Source organism: Salmo salar, chromosome 19 (genome assembly GCF_965601325.2).
Source record: "Salmo salar chromosome 19, fSalSal1, whole genome shotgun sequence".
NCBI lineage: Eukaryota > Metazoa > Chordata > Actinopteri > Salmoniformes > Salmonidae > Salmo > Salmo salar.
The window spans coordinates 81411761-81426781 of NC_138309.1; positions in this window are offsets into that span (position 1 = coordinate 81411761).

The window sequence follows — 15021 nt, forward strand, 5'->3', positions numbered from 1 at the left end:
GTCTACCACCACCAGTGTGGCTTCCTTCTGGATGAGAAAGAGAGAAGGAGAGAGAGGGAAAGGGTAATTTCAGACACTTCATTTCAGACACTAGATACAATTAATGTCATTCTGACTAACACCATGTAAAGAGATGCTTGTAGATAAAGGTTGTAATTCGGGTTGCAAAATTCCAGTAACTTTCCCAAAATTACCCATTTTTCCAGGATTTCTGAAAAACCTGGGAACTTTGCAACCCTAGCCGTAATTAGAGACAATATATCAGGTTTAATGAGAAGACAGGCCACAGGAACAATGGACACTGAACTGAAATAAACATAGCCAAAGCCATAACAGATAGTCTCCATCCACACACACACACTCATTGATACAACCTGAGACAATACACCATACAACCGCATTGTAGTTAGAGGTCTATATAAATGATTATGCTCAGAGATGTACTCACTTATCATAACAGGCAGCTCGATAGTCTGATAGTCTCCTAAGCAGCCAGACATAAATCATGCTAACAGATACAGGACCAGATGTTCAGGGTCGCCCGCTTGACCGGAGGAGAATGGTGCAGGAGGGGATGGCTGCCGTTTTACGGGCTCCTAACCAATTGTGCTATTTTGTGTGTTTTTGTGCCTTGTTTGTAACTTATTTTGTACATAATGTTTCTGCCACCATCTCTTATGACCAAAAAGAGCTTCTGGATATCAGAACGGCGATTACTCACCTGGTACTGTACAAAGATTTTTTTCTTTAGCGAGTCTGATGCAAAGGATTTACTCCAGATACCCGACCAGGCCCAAATCCCTGTCATTCCCATTAAGAGAAGACGCCGATACAGGGGACGCAGGTCCGGGTGCCTTGTGAGAATTTATCGGCCAGTGGGTAACCTGCCTCTACCATCCATCCTATTGGCCAATGTGCAATCATTGGAGAATAAACTGGATGAGGTCCGTTCAAGACGATCCTACCAATGGGACATTAAAAACTGTAATATCTTGTGTTTCACCGAGTCGTGACTGAACGACGACATGGATAATATACAGTTGGCTGGTTTTTCTGTGCATCGTCAAGACAGAACAGCTGCCTCCGGTAAGACAAGGGGTGGCGGTCTGTGTCTGTTTGTCAATAACAGCTGGTGCAAAATCTAATATTGAGGAAGTCTCAATGTTTTGCTAGCCTGAGGTAGAGCATCGCAAGATAAGCTGTAGACCACACTATTTACCAAGAGAGTTTTCATCTATATTTTTCATAGCTGCTTATTTACCACCACAAACCGATGCTGGCACTAAGACCGTACTCAACGAGCTGTATAAAGCCAATAAGCAAACAAGAAAATGCTCATCCAGAGGCGGCACTCCTAGTAGCCGGGGACTTTAATGCAGGGAAACTTAAATCCGTTTTACCTCATTTCTACCAGCATGTTACATGTGCAACAAGAGGAGAAAACAACTCTAGACCACCTTTACTCCACACACAGAGATGCGTACAAAGCTCTCCCTCCATTTGGCAAATCTGACCATAATTATATCCTCCTGATTCCAGCTTACAAGCAAAAACTAAAGCAGGAAGTACCAGTGACTCAATCAATACAGAAGTGGTCAGATGACACAGATGCTAAGCTACAGGGCTGTTTTACTAGCACAGACTGGAATATGTTCCGGGACTCATCCAATGGCATTGAGGAGTATACCACATCAGTCACTGGCTTCATCAATAAGTGCATCGATGACGTTGTCCCCATAGTAACCGTACGTACATACCCCACTCAGAAGCCATGGATTACAGGCAACATCCGCACTGAGCTTAAGGGTAGAGCTGCCGCTTTCAAGGAGCAGGACTCTAACCCGGACGCTTATTAGAAATCCCGCTATGCCCTCAAACGAACCATCAAACAGGCAAAGCGTAAGTACAGGACTATGATTGAATCCTACTACACCGGCTCCAATGCTCGTCGGATGTGGCAAGGCTTGTAAACTATTACGGACTACAAAGGGAAGCCCAGCTGCGAGCTGGCCAGTTACACAAGCCTACCAGACGAGCGAAATTACTTCTATGCGCGCTTCGAGGCAAGAAACACTGAAGCATGCATACCGCCCCAACAGATCCACAGATGACGCAATCTCAATCGCACTCGACACTGCCCTTTCCCACCTGGACAGAAGGAACACCTACATGAGAATGCTGTTCATTGACTACAGCTCTGCGTTCAACACCACAGTGCTCTCAAAGCTCATCACTAAGCTAAGGACCCTGGGACTAAAGACCTCCCTCTGCAACTGGATTCTGGACTTCCTGACGGGCCACCCCAGGTGGTAAGGGTAGGCAACAACACATCTGCCACGCTGATCCTCAACACGGAGGCACTCAGGGGTGCGTGTTTAGTCCCCTCCTGTACTCCCTGTTCACATACGACTGCGTGGCCTAGCACGACTCCAATAGCATCATTTAGTTTTCCGACGACACAACGGTGGTAGGCCTGATCACCGACATAGATGAGACAACCTATAGGGAGGAGGTCAGAGACCTGGAAGTGTGGTGCCAGGACAACAACCTCTTCCTCAACGTGATCAAGACAAAGGAGATGATCGTGGACTACAGGAAAAGGAGGGCCGAGCACACCCCCATTCTCATCGATGGGGCTGTAGTGGAGCAGGTTGAGAGCTTCAAGTTCCTTGGTGTTCACATCACCAACAAACTATCATGGTCCAAACTCGGGTTGGAAACTTTCCGGTAGATTTCTGGAATTTTTCTGGAAATGTTCCATGGGAAGTTAAGCCTGCTTAAATTCATCAAAAAAAGTTAGCTAATAACAGTGAACTTTTTTTGTGGGATACACATAAGGCAATTTTAGGTCTTGTGGCATATTTTGGTTAAACTATCCCCAATTCAATGGGATTGCAACCCTCTGCATGCACAGTGCATTCTTCCATCACATGTGCAGCTGATTCTCAAGATCTTGCACACTAATGAGATGCTATTGAGCCCACACTACTACACTGTCTGAGCCAAGGACTACATGCTTTCTGATAAGTTTTAATTACAATACTGGGTGGGGTGAATATATTTTATATGACATACATTATTTTTTGTTAACTAGTAAATAGTAGCCTACATCAGTGTGTTTAAATCATTTCTAACTTGTTAACAATTTCTGCTAGTAAGTTTTTGCTACCTTGTGGGTTTTAGTTTGCTTGAGCCTGCTAACTGAAGAGTGTTAATTCACCTCTTTCCATACATGTTTCATTTTAAAACATTTATATGTTTAATCTAACTGCTTAACCATTTATCTGTACATGGAATTGAAACTTTCTTTTTACTCATTTTGCCACTGGCACTATCTGATGTGTGGAGACATTTCACTGCAGCTAATGTAGAAGGAAAAGCTGTGTACATTTGCAAATACTGTGACAAATCATATGTGAAGAATGCAACAAAGATGCAAAATCATCTGGCCAAGTGCATAAAGTTCCCTCAGCGCTCATCATGTTTTACAGTCTCCTGGAATGGATGGAGTCTCTCCAAGAAATGGCCATATCACAGTCTGCCGATATGGACAGCCCCATCAAGAGGACCCTCCTGGATGATGTATTTTGGGAGAGAATGGTAAGCAACCTGAAACTCCTGAAACCTATAGCAGTAGCCATTGTACGGATTGAGGGAGACAATACCATCCTGTCTGATGAAGAAATCCATACTGCCCTGCCCACTTCACTGTTGCTCCAAGCAAAGGAAACTGCAGTTCTGAAATACATCAAAAAGTGTGAAGACTTCTGCCTGAAGCCCAAACACGCAGCAGTGTACATGTTGGACCCCAAGTATGCTGGCAAGAGCATCCTGTCTGGTGCAGAGATCAACAAGGCCTATGGTGTCATCACTACCATGTCTCACCACCTTGGCCTGGATGAGAGCAAGGTTCTTGGCAGTCTGGCAAAGTACACTTACCAGCCAGGGCTTTGGGATGGACTTGCCAACATATCTCATCAGCCACCTGGTGGAAGGGACTTTGTGGATCTGAAGCTCTTTCCCCTGTTGCCTCCATCATCCTCCAAATCCAACCAACATCAGCCACCTCAGAGCGCAACTGGTCCTTGTTTGGGAACATACACACCAAAGCACTCAACAATCTGACCAATACAAGGGTTCAAAAGTTGGTGGCCACCCGGGCAAATTTGAGGCTTTTTGTGCCTGACAACGAGCCATCCTCAACAAGCCTGGAAAGTGTCTGTGAAGATGAGGCCTCAGAGTCTGATGTTCAAGAGGTGGACATTGAGGAGGTCCAGGGAGAAGACATGGAAGCCTAAGAGGAAGACAACCAAAGCTTTAGTTTATAAACTATCATTTTACAGATGTATGTTGAAAACGTTTTTGGGAGATACAATGGATCATTGGGGATCATTCAATATTCCCTTTCTTTTGTTGTTCAGTGAAATCATCCCACGTGAAGAGTCAACTCATTTAATTAAAGTTCAATTCGTAACTATATATTTTTTTTCTATTGGAAGGATTTAATAATTTGCAATTATGTCTACTTATGATAAGGTAAAAGGTTTATGTTTCTGTCTCCATATGATATGGTAAATATATCCAATGCAAAAAACATCTACATTTAAATGGTATTAATATTAATTTGCATATTTCTGTTAATTCCCACGGGAAGTTTCCACCTCTGAATATTCCCCAAAATGTGCAACCCTAGTCCAAACACACCGAGACAGTCGTGAAGAGGGCACGACAACGCTTATTCCCCCTCAGGAGAATGAAAAGATTTGGCATGGGTTTTCAGATCCTCAAAAAGTTATACAGCTGCACCAATGAGAGCATCCTAACTGATTGCTTAACCGCCTGGTATGGCAATTGCAATTGCTACAGAGGGTAATGCGTACGGACCAATACATCACTGGGGCCAAGTTTCCTGCCATCCAGGACCTCTATACCAGGCGGTGTCAGAGGAAGGCCCTAAAAATTGCCAAAGACTCCAGCCACCCTAGTCATTGACTGTTCTCTCTGCTACCACACGGCAAGCAGCACTGGAGCGCCAAGTCTAGGTCTAAAAGGCTTCTTAACAGCTTCTACCCCAAAGCCATAAGACTGCTGAACAGCTAATCAAATGGCTACTCAGACTATTTGCATTGACCCCCCCCTTTTTTTACTCCGCTTCTACTCGCTGTTTATTATCTTTGCATAGTCACTTTACCCCTACCTACATGTACATATTGCCTCGACTAACCTGTACCCCCTGTATATAACCTCATTATTGTTATTTTATTGTTTCTCTTTTATTTTTTACTTTAATTTATTTAGTAAATATCGTTCATAACTGTTATTTTTCTTAAAACTGCATTGTTGGTTAAGGGCTTGTAAATAAGCAGGTCTACACTTGTTGTATTCGGTGCATGTGAAAAATAAAATAAAATTTGATTTATTGAATTTCTTTACAGAACCACAACTGTCCAATCAGGAAGATGTACAGTATATTGTATGTATGTCTTGACGTCATCGCGACCTTACCCCTCTCTTCCTGAGGAGATCCAGCAGGCCAAGGAGCGCATGGCGCGCTCTGAGAGACATACGCATCGCCCTGGCCGAGCCTGACCTGTCAGAACACACACACACACACAAACAACCTCTTGAGTTGTCCGATATAACTGTCAGACATATTGTATATTGGCAATGTTAATGGATTGGATTAATGTAGTGTTTTTCATTAGGTCTCAAGGTACATCGTGTGCATGGTATGACATTCACCACCAACATGTAGCACCCACCTGGGTGATGCACAACAGATATTTTGCAGCCACGTTCTGGTAACAGTAGCAGCGTATCCTTCCCCAGGCAAGCCTTGAATGTCTCAGACTCTCTGTTCCTGCTGGACAAGGCTGAGGGGACACAAGACCCCTTCTTTTGGGGTGATGGGTTTTGAGCACGAGCTGCCTAGTCCCTATAGGAGTCCTCAGGCAATGTCAATAATACAAACACAGTAAAAGCATTTCTACCAGCCTTCCCTGTAGCTCAGTTGGTAGAGCATGGTGTTTGCAACGCACAGGGTTGTGGGTTCGATTCACACGGGGGGCCAGCACAGAAAGAAAAAAAATATATGAAATGAATGCATTCACTACTGTCAGTCGCTCTGGATAAGAGTGTCTGCTAAATGACTAAAATGTTTTAAAAAATTACCAACCGTGTTAACATATTTTCAACGGTCATGTCACGTCAAATATTTATAACACCCATACAACCGCAGTTAAAGCCTTTTTTCATGACACAAATTGAACTTTACCCTCATTGAATCACCTTGTGAGTTGATAATGTGTCTCACTCTTCTGTGTGTCTCGTTCACTTACAGCCATGGCAGCTGCTACGGAGAATGACACCAGAGCGCCCTCTAGGGACCAGTCCTAGAAATGCACCAGAGGACGTAGGTGAGACTGAGTGACGGAACGATTTGTGTTGGAAAATCCTCAGCAAGAAATCTGCATTACTAATGCTTGCTCTCTGTCTCCCTCTTGTCTGCATTTGGGGGTGGCAGCGTAGCCTAGTGGTTAGAGTGTTGGACTAGTAACTGAAAGGTTGCAAGATCGAATCCCTGAGTTGACAAGGTAAGAATCTGTTGTTCTTCCTCTGAACAAGGCAGTTAACCCACTGTCATTGAAAATAAGAATTTGTTCTTAACTGACTTACCTAGTTAAAATCAGTGGTGTAGAGGTAACCTCACTAATTTGTTTAAACATAGAAACGACAGTTTGGATTAGACTAACTGAGAATGTTACTCACTTTGCCTAATAAGAGACATTCAACCACGTGAACACATACCAAGCCAACTGTGTGAAACCAAAAGGATCTGAGCTTTCAGTTGTTCATTATTAACTTCCTCACCGTCAGTTTGAAGAAGCTGGGCTTCCTGAAGCCACAGGCAAAGAGATTGACATGCTTCTGGAGTACCAGGACCAATTCCATGATGGTGAGAGTAAAGATTTAGGACAGATAATAAAAGCTATAGAAATGTAAATATAGCTTTGTGTGTGTTGTGTGTGTGTTGTACTGAGATGGAAGAGAGAGGGAGGGACATGGAGCTAGGCATGACCTCCACTGACCAGTAAGTCCCATGGAAAGAGTTAATAGTGCCATACGTTACCTCGCCTCCTGTTTTCTGACAGGCCTGGTGTTATAGTGGTCATCTTCACCTCGTATTATCTTCAACTGTCATTTTAGAAGCTTACCTTCTGTTGTATTGTTTTTCTTTCAGTGTGTGTGTGTGTGTGTGTGTGTGTGTGTGTGTGTGTGTGTGTGTGTGTGTGTGTATGTCCAGTCTGAAGGTGTCAGTGATGCGGGGGGGACTGCTGGACGAGGAGACAGGCCAACCCGTGGAGGTGAAGTTAGAGGCCGTTGCCCTAGAGATGACCCCCCCCCCCTCCTCAGGTGGCCAAGCCCTCTGCCCCAGATGCCTCCGAGAGAGAGGGGGAGTCAGGGCGTCAGTCCGAGAGGAGCACGGAGAAAGCACTGGAAAGCTACTGTGGAGAGGTGTGTGTGTTCACGCTGTTCTGTGTTTGACTCATGAGGAACTACGAATCCAACTATCCACATGAATTTCAAGATATTTGGGTACTATATTTTCTGCTGCCAAATGTGTGTGGTTATGTACAGTCACAGTATGTACAGTCACAGTATATACAGTCACAGAACAGCCTCCCCAGACTTATCTATCTGTAATTTCATCTGCTCATCACCTCTCTTTATACCTCTCTCCTTCCCTCTCTCTCCTTCCCTCTCTCTCATCCCTCTCTCCATCCCCCTCTCCTTGGTAGGACTCAAGTGTTCCACTACTTCACTGAGAGCGAAGAGATTAGTGATTACTTCTAAGAAGGAAGGGAGGATACATTACAAGTGTTGTAACAGGACAGTCCCTGTTCTCATTGCTTTGTCTGTGCCTCTTCTTTAGCCTCAGGTGTTGATAAACCTCCCTACCAAGAAACTCCTCTCTACCGCACCCCCTCTGCCTGTGAGTATTATAGCTCCTCTCTACAGCGCCCCCTCTGCCTGTGAGTATTATAGCTCCTCTCTACAGCGCCCCCTCTGCCTGTGAGTATTAAAGCTCCTCTCTACAGCGCCCCCTCTGCCTGTGAGTATTATAGCTCCTCTCTACAGCACCCCCTCTGGCTGTGAGTATTATAGCTCCTCTCTACAGCGCACCCTCTGGCTGTGAGTATTATAGCTCCTCTCTACAGCACCCCCTCTGGCTGTGAGTATTATAGCTCCTCTCTACAGCGCCCCCTCTGGCTGTGAGTATTATAGCTCCTCTCTACAGCACCCCCTCTGGCTGTGAGTATTATAGCTCCTCTCTACAGCACCCCCTCTGCCTGTGAGTATTATAGCTCCTCTCTACAGCGCCCCCTCTGCCTGTGAGTATTATAGCTCCTCTCTACAGCGCCCCCTCTGGCTGTGAGTATTATAGCTCCTCTCTACAGCACCCCCTCTGCCTGTGAGTATTATAGCTCCTCTCTACAGCGCCCCCTCTGGCTGTGAGTATTATAGCTCCTCTCTACAGCACCCCCTCTGGCTGTGAGTATTACAGCTCCTGTCTACAGCGCCCCCTCTGTCTGTGAGTATTATAGCTCCTCTCTACAGCGCCCCCTCTGGCTGTGAGTATTATAGCTCCTCTCTACAGCGCCCCCTCTGGCTGTGAGTATTATAGCTCCTCTCTACAGCACCCCCTCTGGCTGTGAGTATTATAGCTCCTCTCTACAGCGCCCCCTCTGGCTGTGAGTATTATAGCTCCTCTCTACAGCACCCCCTCTGGCTGTGAGTATTATAGCTCCTCTCTACAGCGCCCCCTCTGGCTGTGAGTATTATAGCTCCTCTCTACAGCACCTCCTCTGGCTGTGAGTATTATAGCTCCTCTCTACAGCGCCCCCTCTGGCTGTGAGTATTATAGCTCCTCTCTACAGCGCCCCCTCTGCCTGTGAGTATTATAGCTCCTCTCTACAGCGCCCCCTCTGGCTGTGAGTATTATAGCTCCTCTCTACAGCGCCCCCTCTGGCTGTGAGTATTATAGCTTCTCTCTACAGCACCCCTTCTGGCTGTGAGTATTATAGCTCCTCTCTACAGCACCCCCTCTGCCTGTGAGTATTATAGCTCCTCTCTACAGCACCCCCTCTGCCTGTGAGTATTATAGCTCCTCTCTACAGCACCCCTCTCTGGCTGTGAGTATTATAGCTCCTCTCTACAGCACCCCCTCTGCCTGTGAGTATTATAGCTCCTCTCTACAGCGCCCCCTCTGCCTGTGAGTATTATAGCTCCTCTCTACCGCGCCCCCTCTGCCTGTGAGTATTATAGCTCCTCTCTACAGCACCCCCTCTGGCTGTGAGTATTATAGCTCCTCTCTACAGCACCCCCTCTGCCTGTGAGTATTATAGCTCCTCTCTACAGCACCCCCTATGGCTGTGAGTATTATAGCTCCTCTCTACAGCACCCCCTCTGGCTGTGAGTATTATAGCTCCTCTGCAGATAGTAGTAATACTGTAATATGCTTTAATTCTAAGCAGCTCATAGTTCTTATATCGAAGTATTGTATGTGTGCTCCACGTGGGAATCAAACCCATAACCCTGATGTTGTCAGCACCGTGCTCCACATGGGAATCAAACCCATAACCCTGATGTTGTCAGCACCGTGCTCCACATGGGAATCAAACCCATAACCCTGATGTTGTCAGCACCGTGCTCCATGTCCCAAACCCATAACCCTGATGTTGTCAGCACCGTGCTCCATCTGGGAATCAAACCCATAACCCTGATGTTGTCAGCACCGTGCTCCATCTGGGAATCAAACCCATAACCCTGATGTTGTCAGCACCGTGCTCCATGTCCCAAACCCATAACCCTGATGTTGTCAGCACCGTGCTCCATCTGGGAATCAAACCCATAACCCTGATGTTGTCAGCACCGTGCTCCATGTCCCAAACCCATAACCCTGATGTTGTCAGCACCGTGCTCCATCTGGGAATCAAACCCATAACCCTGATGTTGTCAGCACCGTGCTCCATGTCCCAAACCCATAACCCTGATGTTGTCAGCACCGTGCTCCAACCAACTGAGCCACCTCAGAACTGCCACACCGTGAGCATGATGAAGATATCACAGTGAGTCTTTTTTCTAACTCTTTGCCCCAACGCAGCTCTCCTGTGCCCTGACCTCTTGTCGCTACAGAAACAGTGCGCTGCCCTCACAATACTCACTCGCTCCGGGAGAGACGCAAAGGGGAGGAGACGGAGGAGGAGGGAAGCTCCGAGCTGGACAGAGAGATGAAGAGGGACTCTGGCATGCAAGAGGTGAACAGGTCTATATTTACTATGTAACTTTCTGCATTTGTTTTCATTCTGGTTATCAATCGATGAATAATAAAACAATTGAAGCTGTAACATATTCCGTGTCCTTTATAAACAAATGAGGTAATTTGGCACTGTGTTCTCTATATTACCAATGCCACCAGGGGACACTTGTGCAGGAAATTTGTAAACATTAGTTTACATAATAAAGACTTGACAGGGAATTCTAACGTACACAAGGGAGGAGTTGAACAGAAGGACAAGGCATACTGATAATGTTCATATAGCTCCACCAACAGAACTAGAATTACATTTGATTTCTAGAATGACACCAACAAAACTAGAATTAGATTTGATTTCTAGAATGACACCAACAGAACTAGAATTCGATTTGATTTCTAGAATGACACCAACAGAACTAGAATTAGATTTGATTTCTATGATGACACCAACAGAACTAGAATTAGATTTGATTTCTATGATGACACCAACAGAACTAGAATTAGATTTGATTTCTATGATGACACCAACAGAACAATAATTAGATTTGATTTCTATGATGACACCGTTGCATCTGTTATGTGTTCTCTGTTTTCAACTGAGGTTTTTCTGGACGCGTCCAAAAAGGACAGATCCCTAGAGCAGATCTCTCCTGTGAGCAAACTGTGAGGAATAGGGAGAAAAAGAGAGAAACGGATGCTGGGAATCTCTCCCTAGATCAAAGCAGAGACATGGAAAGAGGGACAGAAAGGGGGAGAGAGGGAGGAGGAGAAGAAGAAGATATATATGTATAACTGTTTGCAGAAGTAGTTGTCTTGGTTAGATAGCTCAGTGTCTGCTCTTTTCAAGTCTCCTATGGAAGAAGCCCCAGTGCCTGTGGAGGCTATAGTGGAGGAACATGTGGCTCTACCAGACAGAGAACAGGAGACCGACTAGAGAGGTCACTGCTGAGGGGCTGTTGAGATAAGGTGTTTATAATTACCCCTCTAGTCACTGAATTACTATCTGCTCTATATCTATCTCTCACCCATTACTGTACTGCTCCATCTATTCTATTTCTATCTCTCACCCATTACTGTACTGCTCCATCTATTCTATATCTATCTCTCACCCATTACTGTACTGCTCCATCTATTCTATATCTATCTCTCACCCATTACTGTACTGCTCCATCTATTCTATATCTATCTCTCACCCATTACTGTACTGCTCCATCTATTCTATATCTATCTCTCACCCATTACTGTACTGCTCCATCTATCCCTCACCCATTACTGTACTGCTCCATCTATTCTATTTCTATCTCTCACCCATTACTGTACTGCTCCATCTATATCTATCTATCTATCTATCTATCTATCTATCTATCTATCTATCTATCTATCTATCTATCTATCTATCTATCTATCTATCTATCTATCTATCTATCTATCTATCTATCTATCATCTATCTATCTATCTATCTATCTATCTATCTATCTATCTATCTATCTATCTAACTCACCCATTACTGTACTGCTCCATCTATTCTATTTCTATCGCTCACCCATTACTGTACTGCTCCATCTATATCTATCTATCTAACTCACCCATTACTGTACTGCTCCATCTATTCTATCTATCTAACTCACCCATTACTGTACTGCTCCATCTATTCTATTTATATCTCTCACCCATTACTGTACTGCTCCATCTATTCTATCTATCTCTCACCCATTACTGTACTGCTCCATCTATTCTATCTATCTCTCACCCATTACTGTACTGCTCCATCTATTCTATATCTATCTCTCACCCATTACTGTACTGCTCCATCTATTATATATCTATCTCTCACCCATTACTGTACTGCTCCACCTATTCTATATCTATCTCACCCATTACTGTACTGCTCCATCTATTCTATCTATCTAACTCACCCATTACTGTACTGCTCCATCTATTCTAGTTCTATCTCACCCATTACTGTACTGCTCCATCTATTCTATATCTATCTCACCCATTACTGTACTGCTCCATCTATTCTATATCTATCTCACCCATTACTGTACTGCTCCATCTATTCTATATCTGTATCTCACCCATTACTGTACTGCTCCATCTATTCTATATCTATCTCTCACCCATTACTGTACTGCTCCATCTATTCTATCTATCTATCTCACCCATTACTGTACTGCTCCATCTATTATATCTATCTAACTCACCCATTACTGTACTGCTCCATCTATTCTATATCTATCTCTCACCCATTACTGTACTGCTCCATCTATTCTATATCTATCTCTCACCCATTACTGTACTGCTCCATCTATTCTATCTATCTATCTCACCCATTACTGTACTGCTCCATCTATTCTATTTCTATCTCACCCATTACTGTACTGCTCCATCTATTCTATATCTATCTCACCCATTACTGTACTGCTCCATCTATTCTATTTCTATCTCTCACCCATTACTGTACTGCTCCATCTATTCTATATCTATCTCTCACCCATTACTGTACTGCTCCATCTATTCTATCTATCTATCTCACCCATTACTGTACTGCTCCGTCTATTCTATATCTATCTAACTCACCCATCACTGTACTGTTCCATCTATTCTATCGATCTATCTCACCCATTACTGTACTGCTCCATCTATTCTCTATCTATCTATCTATCTATCTATCTATCTATCTATCTATCTATCTATCTATCTATCTATCTATCTATCTATCTATCTATCTATCTATCTATCTATCTATCTATCTATCTATCTATCTATCTATCTATCTATCTATCTATCTATTTATCACACCCATCACTGTACTGCTCCATCTATTATATCTATCTAACTCACCCATTACTGTACTGCTCCATCTATTCTATATCTATCTCACCCATCACTGTACTGCTCTATCTATTCTATATCTAGATATCTCGTCCATTACTGTACTGCTCTATCTATTATATATCTAGATATCTCGTCCATTACTGTACTGCTCCATCTATTCTATATCTATCTCGCCCATTACTGTACTGCTCCATCTATTCTATATCTATCTCACCCATTACTGTACTGCTCCATCTATTCTATATCTATCTCGCCCATTACTGTACTGCTCCATCTATTCTATATCTATCTCACCCATCACTGTACTGCTCCATATATTCTAACTCACCCATTAGTCTATGCTCCATATATTCTAACTCACCCATTAGTCTATGCTCCATATATTCTATCTAACTGGAACAGTCTGGGCAGTGTTTTAGACATGGCTATCATCTCCCTCTCTGCAGCTTTCAGTGTGGTGTCCTCGTTCCTCCTTAGGTTTGGCAAGGTCACCTTCTACTCTCTGCTGCCCCTGGAGGCAGACTGCAGTACTGTAGCTCACATGCTCTCCAAACCGCTTGGTGAGAGCTGACAGAGAGAACAGAGAAAAAAAGAGATATCACATTCCAATATTGTTTTACTTCACTAAGAAACATACATGCGTTTTGTGTGTTGTATTGTGACGTGTGTGTGTGTGTGTGTGTGTGTGTGTGTGTGTGTGTGTGTGTGTGTGTGTGTGTGTGTGTGTGTGTGTGTGTGTGTGTGTGTGTGTGTGTGTGTGTGTGTGTGTGTGTGTGGTGTTTGTCCAGAGCTGGTATCTGCTAGGGAGCTGGAAGTACATCAGGCTGAACCATACAGCCCCATCACCATCATCCCTGGACCACTCAGCACCCGTGCACGCCTGAGGAATACAGAGGATGTCCACACACACTCACACACACACACACACACACACACACACACACACACACACACACACACACACACACACACACACACACACACACACACACACACACACACACACACACACACACACACACACACACACACACACACACACACACACACAGCGGATGTGTGCGGCCGTACTTTTAAAACTAATAATGTTCATTCATGTCCCAAATTTCATTCCTGTGAGATCATCACCTCAAACTGTTTTGTAGCACACGTGATGACCTCTTGAGTTTTGTAACATTTTTTGTAAAACATTTATAAGTGAAGCCTTTTTATAACAAGTGAAATTTCTGAGTTATTATTGAAAGGTAGTTGTTAATATTAAGATTTTTTTATTCAAAGTTGGTATTTATATTATTAATATCTATTGAAGAGTGTATTTATTATTAATATATGTAATACTGTGTATTTAGCAGGGGATACATTTTATTCTAATTTATTTTGTCAACTGTCATGAAAGTTGATATTGTTGACAGCAACGTTTTTGGTGAACCTTTCTCAGATGTTTTTTCTATCTTATTGTGGTATGATGTTACTCTGTTCTTACGGTGAAGCATTTATGAGTATGTCAAGTGTTATTGAAGTGTTGTGGTTTTCAGGTTCACTTGGCACATCTAAAGCCTTTTCTTTTGGGGTGTTGCTATAGGCCACCAAGTGCTAACAGTCAGTATCTAAATAATATGTGTGAAATGATTGTTAGTGTATGTGATGTAAACAGAGAGGTCAACTATCTTGGGGATCTGAATATTGATAGGTTTTCATCAAGCTGTCCCCTCAAGAGGAAGCTTCTTACTGTAACCAGTGCCTGTAATCTGGTTCAGATTATTAATCAACCTACTAGGGTGTTTACAAACACTACAGGAACAAGATAATCCACATGTATCAATAACATTTTTACTAATACTGTAGAACTTTGTTCTAAAGCTGT